This window comes from Chiloscyllium plagiosum, chromosome 36 (assembly GCF_004010195.1).
Source record: "Chiloscyllium plagiosum isolate BGI_BamShark_2017 chromosome 36, ASM401019v2, whole genome shotgun sequence".
Lineage (NCBI taxonomy): Eukaryota > Metazoa > Chordata > Chondrichthyes > Orectolobiformes > Hemiscylliidae > Chiloscyllium > Chiloscyllium plagiosum.
In genome coordinates, this window is record NC_057745.1 from 31,254,592 (window position 1) to 31,272,406 (window position 17,815).

Sequence of the window (17,815 nt, forward strand, 5' to 3'; positions counted from 1 at the left end):
CACACTTATGTGTACACACACAAATGCACACACACACTCATTCACGCACCTGCATACCTACTCACACACACGCACATCCACACGTAGACACACACACTTCACCTGTTTGGAAATGGACACAACTCTCCTTGCTCATTCAGGGTGTGAACCCAGAGGCGCTCCTCACTGTAAGACCTCCCCCTTTTGATTTATCAAAGGTTAGAGGTCACAGTGGAACAGGAGGCCATTCAGCCTCCTCCTCTCTACATGCTCCGCTACTGTCTCAGATTGTGGCTGATTCTATACTTCGACTTCATTCACTGCCTTGACTCCACCCCTCTAATTGACTCGACCAAAAAAATCTCTCGCAATTGATTCCCGCCATCTGAGTGGTTTCTGCTGCCTGGTCATGCTACGGCCATTGGGAAATGCAAACCGCTCCATTTCCTGATATTGGAATGGTCGATATTATTCGAACAATGTCAAATATACAATCCCTGGTCTTTGCAGCCATCTTGTGGCTTCTTGATGGTACTGAAATATTTCCATTCTGCACCTGACTGAATAAATCTCTTTCGTTATGCATCGTTACATCGGAGCCTTGATTAGAGGTTCCTCCAGTAAGGCTTTTGACAATGAAGGTTGAAGTAACTCCAACAAGGCCAGTCCCATCTCCCCAAGTCAATCTTTATTTACACATGGGGGTCCTTGACAGTGATCTACCTCCCTCAGAACCAGCTCTCACAATGTCAGATTGTCTCACCCTTTGGTTTTGCTTTAGGAAATCTAACAGCAGAAATAACCCCTGACTGTGCTGTAAAGGATAGAACATAGAACATAGAACAATACAGCGCAGAACAGGCCCTTCGGCCCTCAATGTTGCGCCGACCTGTGAACTATTCTCAGCTCATTCCCCCTACACCATCCCAAAATCATCCGTGATGAAAGTCATAACTTTCAAAAGGAGATTGGAAAAATGCTTGAAAAGGGGTGGGATCCAGAGAAGTCCAGTAGGCATGATGAACTGAAGGCCTCTATTCTGCTGTATCCCAATCTCCCCTCATTGGTGTGGAATCTCTGGGTCTCTTAGATTTCCCTCCACCCTCTGGCTCTGACCAACACATTCCCAGGAAGGTGAGGGGAGGGACCAGCCGTCCAGAGAAAACGTGAGTCTGAGGCAAGTTGAGGAAAAGAAGTTAGATAAGCCAGAGGGGTCATGTGAAAGCACAGGCAGGTAAAATAAAGAAATGCAAAATCAATCCAAAGGCACATTATGTGTACATTAGGGGCAAAACGATAAGTGGGGAAAGGGTGGGGCTTATTAGAGACCTAAATGACAAAGTGTGCTGAGGCGGAAGATGAAAGTGAGCTTTTAAATGATTATTTTGCATCTGTGTTCACTATAAAGAAGAACACGGTTGGGATAGCTTTTAGGAAGGGGTCTGTCATGTACTTGAACAAGTTAGCAATGGGAGGGAGGAGATACTCACTGTTCTAGGAGCTGACAAGTGGACAATTCTCGGCCCAAGCTGAGATATATCCCAGGCTGCTGTGCAAGGTAACAGAGACAATTCCAAGAGGCCTGACATTAATTTTCAAATCTTCTCTCACTGTAGGAGAGGTATGAGTGGACTGGAGGACAGTTAATGTGAAGCCATTTATTCACGAGGAAAGGTAGCGATAAAGCAGGAAACTAGAAGGCCAGTGAGTCAAGCATCAATGGTAGAAGAACATGGGGAAACAAATTCTGACAGACGGAATTATTCTCCGTTTCGAGAGAAAGGGTTAGTCAAGGTGAGTCAGCAGGGGCTTTGTCAGGGAGCGATTATATCTGACAGGTTCGATCGAGTTTCTTTCGGGGAGGTGACGAGATGTTCAGACACGGATAATGCAGTATACGTATTTCACATGGACTTCAGTAAAGCTTTTGACAAGATGGGAGTCTGGTCAAGATGGTATTAACACAGAGGACATTCGGTGAATTGGATTCAAAACTAGTACATGGCAGGAGAGAGAGAATGAAGGTAAGAAGCTGGTTTTGTGAGTGTTAGCCTGTGACAGGGCTCAGTGTTGGGTCCCTTTGCTGTTTGTTGTGTTCACTGTGGTCTAGACCAGTTTGTAGCAGATTTGGTCAGAGGTTTGCAAATGACAAAGGACGATATAGGTGGCTGGTTGTTTGAGTAGGACAACGGCAAATAGAATTTGCAATCCTGGAAAGTGTGAAGTGATGCATTTAAGAAGGGGCCTAGTGAGAGAAGAGAGTACCCTCTGACAGATAGGACCCTGGGAATGGTGAGGATCAGCGGGATAGGTGCATGTCCATAGGTCTTGAAGGCAAGACAGAGAAAGAAGGTGGTTCAGAAGGTGAACGAGATACCTGCCTTTATGAGTCGAGACATTAAATACAAGAGCAGGTATGTTATAATGGAGCTGTGTGCAACATTAGTTAGGGCGACGGTTGGAGTACTGTGTGCAGTTCTGGTCCCTGCACTATAGGACGGATGTGTTGCACTGCAGGGGGTGCAGAGGGGTTTCACCAGGATGTTACCCAGGCTGGTATGATTCCACAACGAAGAGAGATGTCACAGGCTGCGGTTGTTTGCTTCAAGTAGAGAAGGCTAATGAACAGAGCTGAAAATGTGTTGCTGGAAAAGCGCAGCAGGTCAGGCAGCATCCAAGGAGCAGGAGAATCGACGTTTCGGGCATAAGCCCTTCTTCAGGAAACCTGACTGAGGTGCATAGAAAATCAAGAGAGTCAGAGATAGGGTAAATAGGAGGAAAATGTTGCCTTTAATCCAATATCATGTCAGCCTCAGCTGTTTGCTGCTGAAATCTTTATTCGTGTTTCTTTCAATTCCAAACACCTCAACCCCAATACTCCCCAACATTCACAGCTTTGTACTCTCTACAAAACCTCAGCTCACATTAAACTCAATACAGTCACACAGGCCTACCCCAACAGAAAAAGGCCTTTCAGTCTGTCACCTCCGTGCCAGTCAAAAACAACTCCCTAGCTATTCCAATCCCATTTTCCAGCACTTGGCCCACAGCCTTTGTATGCTTTGGTCTCACAACTGCACATCTAAATATTTCTTAAACACTAGGAGGGTTTCTGCCTCTCCAACCTTCACAGGCAGTGAGTTCCAGATTCCTACTACCCCTGGGGGTAAAAGTTTTCTCTCACATCTCCTGTAAGCCTTCTGACACCTTCCTTAAATCCACGCTCCCTGGTCGTTGATCTCTCTCGTAAAAAGAAAAAATCCTGTCCGTCTACCCTGCCTATGCCCCTCAGGATTTGCTGCATCTCAATTGTTTTCCCTCTCAATCTCCTCAGCTGTCATGAAAATCACCCCAGTCTGTCCCAATCTGTCTCAGTCTATTGACTAAATTGTATCCTACTACAAGTCCCACTCCCCTTTTAGTCATCTTTGCTACCCAACGTCAGCTCCTGGACGCGCAGTGCCACAAATTTCAAATTCTTAGCCCCGTTATTAAATTGTTCCAAGGTCTCAGCTGCTCACAATTTCTGTTACTGCTTCCAGGTCGACATATCCCCTTTCACTCTGAATCGCTTGCACATGCTCATTGGTGACTCTGTCTTCAGCTCCTGAATCCTAGACTCAGATATCTCCTTAAACTCTTCTGCCTCTCTACCTCCTGATCTTCTCTCCAGCAGGTGATGGTGCTTATGATGTCTTCAGCAACCGGCGCGGATTGTTAGTAATTATGTACATTCATTACATTCACAGGTACATAAGTGTCTGGGGTGACATTAAACTGAGAGATTGCAATGCTTCCAGTAGCATATCATGCTTCAGGTGGTCTGAGTGAAGATGGAGTCGGAGGCCTTTACAACTCTCAGGTCACGTGCTACAACATAACGATGATAATATGAGCATGGCACTGACAGACTGGTCTTCAAATATAACATTACACCACTTTATCAAGACATTCCTTAAAATTCATCTCTTCCAAAAAAATCTTCCCCTTCTGAACATTTTGCCTTTGATTAGATCCGTCTCAAACACTCTCATTAGAAAAGGTTTCTATAATAAAGGCATTAAATAAATGTTGCTAGTCGTGTCTCTTCCTACTCAAGGCTGAACATACACAGAATCCTACAGTGTGTAAATAGGCCATTGAGTCCATACTAATCCTCCCACCCAGACCAATCCCCGACTCTATCCCTATGCCCCTGTATTTCTCATGGCTAACCCACCCATCTGTGGACCCCTTAAAATAAAAGCAAATTACTGCGGATGCTGGAATCTGAAACCAAACGCGAAAATGCTGGAAAATCTCAGCAGGTCTGGCAGCATCTGTAAGGAGGGAAAAGAGCTGACGTTTCGAGTCTAAGTGAGCTTTGACAAAGGGTCAGTTAGACTCGAAACGTCAGCTCTTTTCTCTCCTGACAGATGCTGCCAGACCTGCTGAGATTTTCCAGCATTTTCTCTTTTGGTTTGTGGACAATTTAACATGGCCAACCACCTAGCCTGCTCATCTTTGGACTGTAGGAGGAAACGGGAGCACCCGGGGGAAACCCACACAGACACAGAGAGAACATGCAAACACCACGCAGACAGTCACCCAAGGGTGGAAGGGAACCCAGGCTCCTGGCACTGTGGGGCAGCTGTGCTAACCACTGAGTCACCGTGCCACCCCATCTTTATGTTTCACGTGTACGCATGTCTGTGTTAAGTGCACGTTACTGTGCACGATCATGCTTCTCATTACATCAGCAAGGATGTAAAGGTTGGTTGCCTGAGAGGAAACAGCTCAGCATGCACAGCAGCTCCTTCCTGACAGACGTCTGTTGTAACCTTGCAAGAGTTCAGAATTAAACATTGAAAGGATTCAAATAGAAGTCTGGGTACTTCCAAATATCCTGTCTAATATTCAACAAACATGAAAGTAGCAGCAATTTGCTAAATCTAGGACATCACTGTGAACACACTGTCAGTGATGACTATTTCAGTGAGCCATTTAGCCAGCATAGAGGCAGTGGAAAACTTAATCTCAGGTGGGAAGGCATTAACTAACAACATGACTTTAAAAATCCAGTCAAGAACATTATGGAACACTCCTGCGTAATACTCCTCGTTCACCCAAAGCAGACAGAATGTAACTGTAGGCCTGAAAGATGTCACAGCAATATTTGGGAGCAATGCTGAATTGTAACCACTGTGTGGAGCTCAAGCTCCAGGTCAGAGATGAATGATAAAGAGACAAACTTCGAGCCAATGAAGCTGAACTTGAACGTCCTGCCTCTGGAAGAAGGATTACAGGAATTACTGTTTAAAGAGTTACAGTCAGTTCAAATCAGGAAGGTCCTCTGGGCAATGTGGGGCTGATCTGAGGCTTAAAAGGAAGTCAGCTGATCAAAGGTTAACTGCAATAGAAACCACCAACTGTAGAATGTGCGATGGTGTAGCAGACTCTCAGCATGAGAATTCACCCCTTCCTGTCCCTTTACATCAGGTGAATTCAGGTGAATCATTTTACAAACATATACTGTTGGTCCTTTATTGGTCAGAGTATTGAGTACAGGAGTTGGGAGGTCATGTTGTGGCTGTTGGTTAGGACATTGGTTAGGCCGCTGTTGGAATATTGCATGCAATTCTGGTCTCCTTCCTATCGGAAAGATGTTGTGAAACTTGAAACAGTTTAGAAAAGATTTACAAGGATATTGCCAGGGTTGGAGGATTTGAGCAACAAGGAGAGTTGAACAGGTTGGGGCTGTTTTCCCTGGAGCGTCAGAGGCTGAGGGGTGACCTTATAGAGGTTTACAAAATCATGAGGGACATGGATAGGATAAATAGACAAAGTCTCTTCCCTGGGGTGGGGGAGTCCAGAACTAGAGGGCATAGGTTAAGGGTGAGAGGGGAAAGATATAAAAGGGACATAAGGGGCAACTTAGCAGAGTCTTGAGTCCAGCATTGGCATTGCAGATGCTGTTTTACCCTCCTCCACAAATCCAGGAAGGTCAGAATTAACCTGATACAGAGTCTTCTCCCCATTAGCCTCCCTGCTGGAGCGATCCCTGTAGTTGCATGAGGGATGGTGAAGCTGTAGGCTGTTTCTTTCAGCCTGCCTTCAAAGTTTGGACTGTTCTTTCTGTCAGGTCCTTGGATGATGGATGGTACGGAGCTGTCCTTATACGGTGGATATCATTCACCTTTAGGAAGTACTCAAATTCCCTGTTGGTAAACAATGGCCTGTTAACTGTGACAAACACTTCCAGGAGTTAGTGGATTGGAAAGGTATGTGCGGTTTTCCTATTGTGATAGAGTCATAGAGATGTACAGCACGGAAACAGACCCTTCGGTCCAACCCATCCACGCCGACCAGATATCCCAACCCAATCTAGTCCCACCTGTCAGCACCCGGCCCATATCCCTCCAAACCCTTCCTATTCATATACCCATCCAAATGCCCCTTAAATGTACGTCCCCTGTGTTTGACCCCCGAATGAACTCTCTGTACATCCAGCCATTCTGTGTGAGTGTCCACAATGACTAAGAACACTGAGCCTATGAAAGGACCAGCATAGTCAACATGGAGTTGCCGGTGGTAATTTCTGTCCTTGATGGCACTCTGGGCACTGCCCCACCAACCCAGCTGTGTCGATGTCCAATCCTGGCCATCAGACTTCTCGCCAACATCTTCATTTTGGAAACGGCTGGATGATCCTGGTGGAGTTCAGCTGGGATCCAGTGGCGACCTTTTCTTGGGTCAATCACTGTTGCTCCCCAGAATAATATCCCGTCCCCTACTGGGGTCCACTCTCTCCGGGTCCAAAAACCAGTTCAGCTCTGGTTGTGACAGCCTTTGGGTTTCCCCATCACCACCAGCGGTTTCAGGTTTGCCAGGAGTGGATCTTTCTGATATTGTCAGCTGTGACTGCAAGTGTCTCCAGAAACTTTACTGTCATTACGGACTCTTCCAGTGGCAGTGCCACCGGTGGTGTATCTGCCGGTGGGAGGCGGCTCAGTGTAACCGCGTCTGCTACTTGGCACCCTGGATGGTGTTCTAAGTAGACTAAGCAGAGGCCTGCGCTCCATTATTATTACAAATTTACATCTGTAAAGGTATTGGTGGAATTTCCTGCTCCACATATGACCACCAGACCCTCCTGCTCTATCTGGGTGTATTAACACTTTGCATTAGCCAAAATCCTGGATGTATACTCTATTGGGTGTTCCTCTCCATTGGGCCACTTGTGAGCTAATACTGCCCCAATGCCATATGGGAATGGATCGCATGTCAATAGCAGATTTCGCTTGGAACCATAGTGTGTCAACACCTTTGAGGGTGATCGCTGTTTCTTGACTTCACTGAAAGTTACGGCTTGGCCACACCATCATTTCCAAGGATGACCCTTTATTATGAGTTGATGCAAATTTTCCAGGAGGGAGGTCAGTATGAACTTTCCAGAATAATTCACCAGCCCAAGGAAAGGTCTAAGCTCTGGGACAGATTCGGGATACCTTTGGTCACCCTCACTTTATGTTCCAAAGGGTGTAACCTGGTTTTGTCAATTCAGGTAGGTCACTTGAGGTTTCTGCAACACACATTTTTTTCCCCTTCTAAGGCGTACAGCTACCTTGGAGAAATATTTAAGGACTGTGTTCAAATGCTCCTGATTAGTCGTCCCAGTTATTAGCACACCGTCTGGATAAATAGTGACCTGGGGTAGACCTCGGAATCTGTTCTCCATTGCGGACTGAAAGATTACACAGACTGACAAAACCCTCCTCCTCCAACCACAACTGCTGGTGACACATGGTTCATATCCATCTTTATGAAGGACAGCCCCCCCCCCAACCAGCTTTGTGTATACATTCTCTAGACATGGAATTGGGTATTTATCCAGCTGCAAAAAGTGGTTTTCTATTTGTTCAAAATCCCCAGAAAGGTGTACCAACCTGTCGGGCTTCACAATTGGTACAACTGGTTCTGCCCTTGACATGCGATCCATTCCCATATGGCATTGGGGCAGTATTAGCTCACAAATGGCCCAATGGAGAGGAACACCCAATAGAGTTTGATGATTCCTTCACTTTCCAGTCTTCTGATTTCTGGCTCCACTCGTGCCTGTCAGGCAAATATCATTGGGCAGGCCTTGCCCAATTGTTTCCCACTCAACGTGGCCTTGCCTCCTTAGACCTTCCGGAAAATCCTCCAGGTATTCAACTACGACTTCACTAAGGCAGCCATTTTATAATTGAAAAATGTTGAGCCGATCAAAGTGAATCTTTCTCAACCATTTTTGCCCCGTCAGGCTTGCGCCCAAGCGTTTTACTACAATTGGCAGGAACTGAACCAGCTGCTTCTTGTAAGAGACCAGAATTGAAGTTGTACCCTTAATCTGGAAAGATTCCCCAACGTAGGTTCTCAATCTCACTAAAGTCTTGCACATAAGAGTTGGAGTGCAGAGCGAATTTTGTTGAACACTGGTTCTGTGATCACTGAAACATCTGTACTGGTATTGACCTCCATTAGAACTGGTGACCATTTCACCAGACTTTTACTTTGATTGGTTAGGATTTAGACATGGAAATGTGTTGCTGGAAAAGCGCAGCAGGTCAGGCAGCATCTAGGGAACAGGAGAATCGACGTTTCGGGCATTAGCCCTTCTTCACCTGAAGAAGGGCTAATGCCCGAAACGTCGATTCTCCTGTTCCCTAGATGCTGCCTGACCTGCTACGCTTTTCCAGCAACACATTTCCATCTCTGATCTCCAGCATCTGCAGACCTCACTTTCTCCTCTAGGATTTAGACATTGCTAAGAAATTGAACTGTTCCTTCCAGGACCTTCCAGGGTGTGCACTCCCCTGGCTATCACCCCATGAGTTCTCTTACCCTATTTAGGTCTAGTGGGACTTTGTTAATGTCTCAGGTCTACATACCAGCAGTAACTACAATGGTCTGCTGGCCCAGATCACGAAGAAAGTTTTAACCATTTGTCCGAGTCTTGGTTTTGTTTTGGGGTTTGGTTGTGAGCTGACCAAGAGTCCCTCTGTTCAGGATGTGTCCTAAGTGAGGCCATGCAATTGCCATCATTCAAGCTATTCCCCAAACTCAGTCTGGTTTGGCAAGGGTGTCCATTTTCAATGGAATACCATGCAACTCATATGCTTCACTTGCTGCATTTTCCATTGATAAAGCCGGTGTCGTGCCTGTTTGAAGTCCAGTTGGGTTTCAGCTAGTAGTCTCTTTTGCACGGTTACATCATTAATCCCACAAACCAAATGGTCTCTCAGCATCGCATTAAGGGCTAAAGCAAAGTCACATGCCTCTGCCAGTCGTCTTAACCTCATCAAAAATCCTGACACGGGCTCCCCTGGTTCTCAAATTGCCAAGTTAAAACCAATAACATCTAAGAATTAGAGGAGGTTTAATATTTCTGAACTAAATTAACCAACTCTTAAGAGGTTTTGGTATCTAGTGCCTCAGGGAAAGTTAGGCTCATACTAACTGAAAAAGCTGCAGCTCCAAAAACAGTCAGGAAAATTGCTCAAGCTTGTCATCTGCCCCAATACCGTTTATCTGGGAAAAAATAACATGTTCTTTCCACAGTGAAAACAATAAAATGCTGGAGACCCCAGCAGGTCAGGCAGCATTCATGGAGAGAGAGAGAGAGCTAACAATCTGAGTCGAAATGACTCTTGGTCAGAGCTGATGTGAACTGTGGAGGGGACACCACTGATGCAATAGTTTAGGTCATGGGTTGAAGTGCTGAGGGAGAAGGGATGTCGATAATGCAGAGTGGGAGAATGACAGAACATTGGTGTGGCTAACTGCCAGACTGGGTACGACAGACAGTCCCACTGGGGTGGAGGGAGGGGAGGGAGGGCGACAGAGAATGCAACAAGTAAAGCTAAAAGGGGAGGAATGGGTTCACAATGTGAAGGTGCTGAACTCAGTATTGAGCCCAGAAGGCTGTAAAGTGCCTGGTCTGAAGGCGAGATGTTGTTCCTCCTGTGATTCACTGGAGCATTGCAGTGTGCTGAGGACAGACATGTAGGCAGGATGCTGTGTTAAAATGGCTGGCTATGGGAAGGTCAGCATCATGCTTGTGCACAGACCAGAGGTGTTCTTCAAAGCGGTAACCCAGTCTGCATTTGGTTTCTCCAATATAGAGTGTGCCACATTGAATGCAGTAATTACAATGCTCATGATTGGAGGAGGTCCAGGTGAAATGCCGCTTCACCTGGAAAGATTCGGAGATGCCGGGGTTGGACTGGGGTGTACAAAGTTAAAAATCACACAACACCAGGTTATAGTCCAACAGGTTTAATTGGAAGCACTAGCTTTTGGAGCGACACTCCTTCATCAGGTGGTTGTGAGGAAAAAGTACTTTTGCTATAAATTCTGTGTCTTCCAATTGTGCCCTCCACTACCACCTGATGAAGGAGCGGTGCTCCGAAAGCTAGTGCTTCCAATTAAACCTGTTGGACTATCACCATGAAAGACTGTCTAGGCCCTTGGATGGTGAGCAGGGAGGAGGGGCAGGGGGGGATGCTATACCTTCTGCAGTTACATGGGAATGTACCTTGGGGAGGGGGGAGTTGGTGTTGGTGGTCGTGGAATGGCCTGGAGTGTCCCGGAGGGAACAATCCTGCGAAATGCAGATGGGGGAGTGAGGGGAAGGTGTGTTTGGTGGTGGTGTCCTGTTGGAGTTGTATTCTTTTCACATCCTTGGCCCAGTCTTTGAGGCAGGACCAAATGAGCCAAGCTTCCCAAATAAGGGCATGATGGCAGAAGTACTTACCCTAACCCAAAAACCACTGTTCCAAACAAATCTTTCAGGAGCATGCTTTTCTGTTATCATCACTGAAATAACTCCACAGAGGCCAGTATCCCATCACCAAGTCACCCTTTATTTACACACGGACAGTCATAGAGTTATAAAGTCATAGAGATGTACAACATGGAAACAGACTCTACAGTCCAACCCATCCATGCCGACCAGATATCCCAACCCAATCTAGTCCCACCTGCCAGCACCCGGCCCATATCCCTCCAAACCCTTCCTATTCATAGACCCATCCAAATGCCTTTTAAATGTTGCAATTGCACTAGCCTCCACCACATCCTCTGGCAGCTCATTCCATACACGTACCACCCTCTGTGTGAAAAAGTTGTCCCTTAGGTCTCTTTTATATCTTCCCCCTCTCACCCTAAACCTATGCCCATCTAGTTCTGGATTCCCCCACCCAAAGGAAAAAACTTTGTCTATTTATCCTGTCCATGTCCCTTCTTGACACTGATCCAGCGCCCTCAGAGGCAGGTCTCAGAGTGAACAGAACCCCTAACACCCCCGTTTATATCTGTCAGCCAGGGCTCCCTGATTAGACCAAATCAACAACCCCAATCTGGGATCTCTTATTCTATGAGGTCCACCTATCTGACCTCATTACAATCACTACAAATAGGATTAAGATTTTCAATCCTTACACTTACCTCACAGAAAGACTATTCAAAACATTGCCAATTGCTTTCTACATTTGTTTTTTGCTTTTAGGTTAACCACTTCCTTATTGTCCAGGGGTGATTTAATCATAAATGTTGTAAAATAAATCAACAATGTACTCATGGTTTGGAGATATTGACATTAATAAAATGAACAAGGTGAATCAAAGCAAGGAATAGACTTTATAATATTTGCTAGGAATTGAAACCGTTCAGAGCAAAGTCTATTTTATTGAGCTAAGCCACTTTGTGGGACATGTTGTGGTGTTCACCGATGCCATCTGAGATGCCCTGGGTAGTTGCCCTGACACAGGGAAGGATGGCAGCTTCCGTCCCTAATGGACATTAGTCATCCAGGTGGGTTTTTCCGGACAATTGATCGTGGATTCACACTCATCATTAGACTTTGAGTTCCAGATATGTATTGAATTCACAATCCACCATCTGTTTGGCTGGGATTCCAACCCAGGTCTCAGAAGATTGCCTGCGGAGAAAGAAACAGAGCTAACATTCCTGAAGAAGGGTCACTGGACCTGAAATGTTAACACTGCTTTCTCTCCACAGAATTTCTCCAGCAATTTCTGTATTAAATTAGTAAATCTTCTTTAAACTGCTTCTTGATATAGTTTAACCATGATTTTCATAGACTCATGAGGCCAAGGGATTCCATAGGAATCATCATAGGAAATGACATCACCACAGGAAGTGACTTCACAGGAAATTACATCACCAACCCAAGGAAACCCAAATATATAAATAGAAAGCAGGAAACACAAGCAGTGCTTTGTCCGAAGGCTCGCTGAAGATGTTACCGAGTATGGTGAGGAAACGTCTAAAATAACCTTTCAGCTCAGTGAGCTAACCTACATTCAGAACCTCAACCTGAGCTACAAATCTTCTCAAAACACGATTCCGGAGGTGGCCATCCCATTTGCCTGCAAATTCCTGCCTGTTAAACAGTGCAGCCCTCCAGGATCTGAGCTGGAAAATAAAGTATGTCTTCAGTTCCAAAGAAAAGATAGTTTGATCCGAATTATTGGGTGGAATCTTGATGAGACATCATGGGGTTGGGCCTGTCAGCTGGAGGTCCAGAGACAGACCCATGCTGCTTCTTCCAGGAAAAGCTCACCAAAACAGTCAGGCATTGAGGGGAGTGCCCATTGGAACGAGGGCCCCGACGTGGAAATCCCACCCAATGAGAGATGTTGGCCTTCATCAACTCCCTGATAAAGGAGCAGCACTCTCAATGCTTGTGCTTCCAAATATACCTCTTGTATTATAAAATGGTGTTTTTAAACTATGAAAAGTGGAGTTCAAGCAGCCTTAGAAACAAGGACAGGGAATGAAGGGGTGACTCTAAGTGTGCAGCTGATGTCCCAGGTCTCTTGTTCAAGAATAGATTGTCTTTGTTTGAGGGACAGCTCCCCCCCGGAGGTGACAAGCAGTCTGCAGGGTAACTCTTTTGGGGGAACAACAGGCTGAGGCCATTAATTGGTGCTTTATTCACTGGCAACTGAAGGCAACTCAATTGATTACAATGAACGGAAAGGTCAACCATGGGCCACATTCCAGTGAAGACAAGAAAGGAGCGGGGGAGTGTGGGTACACCACCATCCCACTCAATCCTCCCTCCCAGCCTGCCACCTGCAGGAGGGGAGGACCCTGCCCGCTAATTCCCCGTTTTCCTGTCTGGCCACAGTTGCAGCCGGAGCTGCTGAAACCCTGGTGGTTTCTGGTTTTGTTGGTAAATAACCTGCTCATTTTTGAGAGCTCACAGTTTTCACTGAGGGCCCACAGATGAAATCAACCCACTAACAGTGCCCACAGGACAACCAGGGGTTGGAGAGAGAGGCAACAGAAAGTGCAAAATACATTTCATACATTTCATCAAATAGAAACAGCAGCCATTGGCTGTGTTAACAACTTAAAATCTCAGATTAATGGATTTTTGAGAGGTATAGAGCCAGGTTTGAGAAATGGAATTAGGATACAGATCAGCCATGATCTCATTGAGTGGAGGGATAGGTTGGAGGGGCTGATTAGTTTCCTATTGCTCTACCCTAGTCTCTCCTATTTAGTCCCTGTTCCTAAGTGTGCAGGTTTATGACTCAGACATTCTGAATGAAGCCCTGAATGCTTCAATCTTTATTCCGCATGAAATAAGTTTTGTTTTGAATGTTTGTCTTTCTCATTACTGAAAATGTGCCAGCCATGGGCTTTCAGTTGAACAATCCACTACACCACAATGAAAAATTCTTCCCTGTGTTAATACAACTCATCCTGCCAAGCTCCCTCTCAAAGGATCCCTCACTGCAAATAATTCCAACAGATAGGTGATCCCTGAGGTGCGCACAGAATCCAGTCTCCAAATTCGTGACACGAGGAGACCCTCAATGCTGGGGTGTGTTGGAAGCTCAGACAATGAGTCTGCTCAAACATCAGCTCAAAGCAAGACAGGGCGAATAAAACATCACCCTTAATTTGCTTTTCAGGCAAAGCAAAAGCATCAAGGGGCACTATTGTGGGTTTTTAAAAAAATAATCATTTAGAATTGTCTACGAGGATCGTGTGCGGTTTTGATCTCCTTCTCTGAGGAAGGATATTCTGGGGATGGAGAAAGTGCAATAAAGAAATATAGCCAGCATTTTAGGCCAGATGTGTGAAGAGAGACTGGATTAATTAGGACGGTATTCCCTGGAGTTTGTAGATTTGGAAATACAAGCTTTTGGAGTGCTGCTGCTTCATCAGGTAGCTAGCAACCTAACGAAGGAGCGTCGCTCCGAACGCTAGTGCCTCCAAATAAACCTGTTGGACTATAACCTGGGGTCGTGTGATTTTTAACTTTGTCCACCCCAGTCCAGCATCGACATCTCCAGATCATCACTGGAGTTTAGAAGAATGAAAAGGTGGGAAGGGCTCGCATCAAAAACTACAAAATTCAAACAGCACTACACTAACTGCAGGAGGGATCTTCTTCTCCAGAGCCAGGGGTCACAGTCTAAGGATACAGGGTAAACTATTTCGGACTGAGATGAGGAGAAATTTCTTCAAGCAGAGAGTAGTGAGCCTGTGGAATTCTCTCCCATAGAAAAGAGGCCAAAACATTGAATCATTTTCAGAGATTTAGATAGAGTTCATAGGGTTAAACGAGTCAAAGGGTATGGGCAGAACACGGCACCGAGTTGGATAAAAATGGAAAGAACTGCAGATGTTGTATATCGGAAAGAAAAACACAAATTGCTGGGAAAAACTCAGGAGGTCTGGCAACATCTCGGGAGAGAAATCAGAATTAACGTTTCAAGTCAAGTGGCCTTTGCCCAGAACTGAGACTAGACAATATAAGCATATGATTCCTCACACTGCATTTTCAGATAAATTGATCATTTCTTACTTCCTTTCTTAAAGACCCTTTAAAGGAAGAAATGGAGAAAGAATCTACATTTATATGGCACCTTTAATGAGACAAGAACAGAAGAAATAAGAGCAGGGATAGACCAATCAACCCATCAAACCTGGCCTGCTATTAAATATAACCATGAGCTTGGGCTTCAACTCCACTTCACCCCCGCCCCCTTCCGACTGACCCTAACTCTGTCTCGAGGCTATCATCAATCCTGCAGGGTAATCGCTTTAGCAATTCCAAAACGAAGCAACAAAAACAGCTAACAAAGATGTAGAACCTTTGAAGGAAAGGCAAAAGGTTATGAGAAAGTGAAGTGAGGTTCTTAAATGAAAGGTGGGTGGAAGAGGAGTGGAGGGAAAGGTCCACAGAATCCCCCTGCTGAAGTGCAATGGTTTCACGGAGGTCAATGGTGAGACAGGCTGCCCTCAGCCGAGGAACTCATTCCATGATTGAGTTGGAGGGAGAGCCATTATCTTAAAGAACAAGGTTGAGCATGTTGAAGGTTGCAGATGTTATTGGAGCAGTTACAAAAGGAAGAGCAGGGCTGACAGGTTTCCAGAATAACTCAGACAGAGTCACAGTGCTGTAACAGCATGGAAACAGAACTCGTCCATGCTAACCAGCTATCCTAATCCAGCCTAGTCCCATTTGCCAGCACGTGGCCCATTTCCCTCTCAACCCTTCCTATTCATATACCCATCCAGATGCCTTTTAAATATACCAGCCTCCACCACTTCCTCTGGCAGCTCATTCCATACACGCACCACCCTCTGCGTGAAAACGTTGCCCCTTAGGTCTCTTTTATATCTTTCCCCTCTCACCCTAAATCTATTCCCTCTAGTTCTGGACTCCCCCACCCCAGGGAAAAAACCTTGCCTATTTACCCTATCCATGCCCTTCTTGATTTTGTAAACCTCTATAAGGTCACCCCTCAGCCTCGGACTCTCCAGGGGAAACAGCCCCAGCCTGTTCAGCTTCTCCCTACAGCTCAAATCCTCTACCCCTGGCAAAATCCCTGTAAATCTTTTCTGCAACCTTTCAAGTTTCAGAAATATGAATAGAATGAAACGTTTGCTGTGGAGAGCTAAAGAGGGGTAAAGACAGAGCTGGGGCAGTGCTCTGGGCTATAGTGGTCGGAAAGAGGTCATAGTGGAGGTCACATATTGGAGGAGTGCTTCACCAGGAGGAGAACACATCTGGTAATGGTCTGAAGTCACTGGGGAGTCAAAAGCAATTTCAGACCTCGAATTGCAATCACAGCAATCAATCACAAAGGAGCTGAAAGCTTGTGGATTCTGTAAATGTGGGAGTTCACAGACCTGGAGCACTCTGATTACCATGAAACTTGGTGTTTATATCCGTCAGTCACAGCGAGAACGAAACCAGTGAGGCGTTCAGAAAATCGCTTGGAACATTTTCAAGTTCCATTGGGTTAAACTGTGTGTATGTGTGTGTATATTTGTGTGTGTGTGTGTGTGTATTTGTGTGTGTGTGTGTGTGTGTGTGAGTGTGTGTATTTGTGTGTGTTGTGTGTGTGTGTGTGTATATTTGTGTGTGTGTGACTTTAAGTTTCATAAAGGTAACTTTATAACATTTGATCAGATTGATCTGATTTATTACTGTCACATGTACTGAGGCATGGTGAAAAGTGTTGTCTTATGTGCTTTACAGGCAGATTGTACATACAAGTGCATCAGGGGAACAGAACAGAGTGCAGGATACAATGTCACAGCTACTATGACAGTGCAGAGAGAGATCAACATTAAGCTTAAAGAGGGCCATTCAAAAGTCTACTAGTTGCAGAAAAGAAGCTGTTCTCAAATCTGTTTGTACGTATCTGTAAATATTTATATCTTCTACCCAACAGAAGCACATATAACCGGGGGAAACATGACAAGAGTTAACCTGGTGCACAATTGTCAATAAAGAGGAATTGACAAATATAAAACTTGTGAAGGTATTATGTAAAGAGTTCAAACATAATCTTAAGGTGATGGAAGAAAATTTTAAAAGGGACCTGCGGGGAAATTTGTTTCACACAGAGGGTGGTCCGTATATCGAATGAATTGTCAGAGACGGTGGTAGATGCAGGTACAGTTACTACATTCAGAAGGTGTTTGGAGAGATCCGTGAGTTGAAAAGGTTTAGAGAGATACAGGCCAGGCACAGAGAAGTGGGTCCAGTTTGGTTTGGTAACCTTGGTCGGCAAGAATGAGTTAGATTGAAGGAGCTGACTCCGTGCTGTATGACTCTATGATTCTACAGAAGTCCATTAATCACTAATCATAAGAATCATTAGTCACCTTAATAAAGCTGTACACTTACCACTGACAGTAATGGCACAATGGGCCAAACGGCCACCTTCTGTGGCATAAGAATTTTGTGATTGTGTGTAAGAATATCTCAGCCGAAAGCCCAACCATTAACAGTAAATTGGTGCATATTAGTTGAAATGTTTTTTTATGAGACTGCACCTATCACCAACATGACTGGATTAGATTCTGCAGGAATTATAGATGAATTGCCTGGATACTGTAGGAAATGACCCAGGAGGAAAATTGTAGTACCTGTAAGAAAATGTATTTTTTATCAAATTTTCTTCATGGATTCTTTTCTTATTAAGATGGGGAGATGGATAGAAAAAGCCATTTGACTCTTTCCAGAGAGTTAGCGGTCACGTGGTGAAATCTCCAGGAATAAAGACTTTGGGCAGGGCAGATTGTGTCTTACTGACTTGGCAGAATGTTTTGAGGAGATGATGAAGATGATCGATGAGGGTAGAGCAGGGGATGTTGTCTACATGGATTTTAGTAAGGTCCCTCATGGAAGTTTCATTCCAGAAGATTAAGATTAAGATTGGACCCACGGTGACTTGTCTGCATGGATTCAGAATTGACTTGCCGGTAGAAGACAGAGGGTAGTGATGGAAGGCTGTTTGTCAGGCAGGAGATCTGTGAC